The sequence below is a fragment of the Saimiri boliviensis genome, chromosome 3 (assembly GCF_048565385.1).
Source record: "Saimiri boliviensis isolate mSaiBol1 chromosome 3, mSaiBol1.pri, whole genome shotgun sequence".
In the NCBI taxonomy this organism is placed as follows: domain Eukaryota; kingdom Metazoa; phylum Chordata; class Mammalia; order Primates; family Cebidae; genus Saimiri; species Saimiri boliviensis.
The window spans coordinates 123,325,849-123,328,982 of NC_133451.1; positions in this window are offsets into that span (position 1 = coordinate 123,325,849).

Below are 3,134 nucleotides of genomic sequence, written 5' to 3' on the forward strand. Positions count from 1 at the left end.
TGACCACAAAATCCTAGCTTCCTACACAGTTCACATTCTTGCTATAGACTGTGCTCTTGAACTTCACTATGACCCTGAAGCTCCTCATTCCAGACCCTTGGCATGAGTTCATTGGCCTCTCTGTGCATTTGGAGGCAATAATTTTAAGGTGGTGCCCACTAAAGATACAGCGTAATTCCCACCCTGTTCATGTCTAATTCTATTTAATTCCAACTGCCAGTTTATCTCAATGTGTAATTGTATATTATAAACTATAGATTACTACATACATGCTACTTATTCATTTTATTTCTTGATCATGGTCCCAGAATCCCAAGTGTTGCCAGAGAAACTACCAGTCCTGAACTGCAAAACCACATTCTTCAAGATAAAATGGCTAGCACTGCTACTTGGAAACTATTTCATCCATCTTTGTGTAATGCTCTACGTCATTATTCCACAATGGTTGTTACAAATCTTTTTCACTTTTCTTACATACCCAATCCCACTCAATATCTTTACCCTAAGCAGATGTCCTCATTTCCCATCTGACCAAGCAAAGTTGGATCATATGTAAAAAAACTCCCTCAACTTTGCTATCCCTAACTATGTCTGTACAATTTCACTGGATACTTACAATCACCTTCTTGTTTTTTTCTATACCTGAGGGGGAAAGGAATTTTTTCTTTGCCAAAATTAATCCACTCCATTCATTTTTAATCCAATTCTCTACTAACACCCCTTTGGGATTTTTTTTCCAGCTTTTCTCTTTCTCTTCCACACAACTTCAGTATATTCCTTGATACCATTTTCTTATACTGTTCTTGTCCCTTTATCTTAAAAATGCTACTTCTTGATGACCAAATTCCTTAAAAGGTAGTCCTCTCTTAACCTTGATTCACATCTACACAGGATTAACAGTTCACAACTGGCTTCTGTTACCAATTTATTAAAATCATTGATAAATCCTAAACACTAAATCCAATATACTTTTTCTCACTATTCATCCCCCTTGACCTCTCAGCAACATGTTAAGTTTTCCTTTATTTTCTGGAATCCAATATATTCCTTGCACTTACAAGAGATGCTTTTGTGTTTCCTTCTCCAAATCACTTTTTTTTTTTCAGTTCTCCTTAAATGCTTTTTTCCCCAAGACTGAATTTTTTTTCTCATTCACAGAGTTTGCACTCACCCTATTTCAACAGTAACTTAGTTTTTATCAAAAGCAATTGTTTCTCTACTTCTAATTCCTTTATGAACTCTATAAAGGCAAAAATAAAGTCTTTGACTTCTTTGACTTATACCAGATTAACATCAGATCAAGTTATTCTTCTCTTTGAAAACATTTGCTAATTTAAGTGCTTGTGCATAAACTTGATTAAGAAACACGAGGCCTCTTTTACTCTACTAACACGCTGATTAATGTAGGGCTCCTTTGAGAAACCATGTGCACCCAGAATTCTCTGCATTTTCCATGTTCACCCTCATTAGTCCCTAAAGACTGATCTTCATACCACCTCCTTTATAAAGGTTTACCCATTATTTTGATCTATTAAAAATATATTTTTTATTTTATTAAAACAAACAGGCTGAACACAGTGGCTCATGCCTGTAATCCCAGCACTTTGGGGGGCCGAACCAGGTGGATAACCTGAGGTCAGGAGTTTGAGACCAACCTGGCCAACATGGCAAAACCCGTCACTACTAAAAATACAAAACTTAGCTGGGCGTGGTGTCAGGTGCCTGTAATCCCAGCTACTCAGGAGGATGAGGCAGGAGAATCGCTGGAACCCAGGAAGCAGAGGTTGCAGTGAGCTGAGATCACACCACTGCACTCCAACCTGGGTGACAGAACAAGACTTTGTCTCAAAGAAAGACAAAAAAGAAAACCTAATATATACTTATTACATAAAATTTAGAAAATATAAAAGTTGAGGTAACATAAATATGATAAAAACTATGCATGGATTTAAAAATGTTTGCACCAAAATAAGCTCATGTTAACTTGTTATAAGATGTCTGAACAAAATCTATTTGAAGCACTATAAGGAAAAGACATCAGTTTGAAAAGAGTCCCAATCAAAACAATATGAATTTTGCTAAAATTGAAGCAGGAACAAACACAAAATTTATGCTGAAGCTTAGATAGAAAATGGTGAAATTATTGATGCTTTATGAAAAGTTCATGGAGAAAGAAATCAGTACTTTACAAATGGACTAATGTTTTTCAAGGTTCTTTTTTAAAAAAATAAAAATTATTTCAATAGGCTTTGGGAGAACAGGTAGTGTTTGCTTACATGAAAAAGTTAATTTGTGGTGATTTCTGAGATTGTGGTGCACTCAACCAAGCAGTATACACTCTACCCAAAGCGTAGGCTTTTATCCTTCACCTCCATCTCACCTTTCCCCACCCCCGAATCCCTGAAGTCCATTGTATTATTCTTATGCCTTTGCATTCCCATAGCTTAGCTCCCACTTATGAATGAGAATATACAATGTTTGGTTTTCCATTCCTGAGTTACTTCACTTAGAATAATAGTCTCCAGTTCGATCCAGGTTGTTCAAATGCCATTAATTTCCTTTTATAGCTGAGTAGTATTCCATGGGGTGTGTGTGTGTGTGTGTGTGTGTGTGTGTGTGTGTGTATGTATATATATATATATATCTCCTTTATCCACTTTTTGTGCACTAGTTCCATATTTTTGCAGTTGCAAATTGTGCTGCTCTAAAGGTGTTCATGCAAGTATCTTTTTTGTACAATGACTTCCACTGGGTAGATAACTAGTGGTGGGATTGCTGGATCAAATTGCAGATATACTTTTAGTTCTTTAAGGAATCTCCACACTGTTTTCCATAGTGGCTATACTAGTTTACATTCCCATCAGCAGTGTAAAAGTGTTTCCTTTTCACCATGTTCACGCCAACATGTATTGTTCTGGAATTTTTTATGGCCATTCTTGCAGGGGTTAGGCATTATTGTACTGTGGTTTTGGTTTGCATTTCCCTGATAATTAGTGATGTTGAGCAGTTTTTCCTATTTTTCTTGGCCATTTGTATACCTCCTTTTGTGGATTGGTTATTCATGTCCTTGGCCCACTTTTTGATGGCGTTGTTTGTTTTCTTCTTGCTATTTGTTTGAGTTTCTTGTAGATATG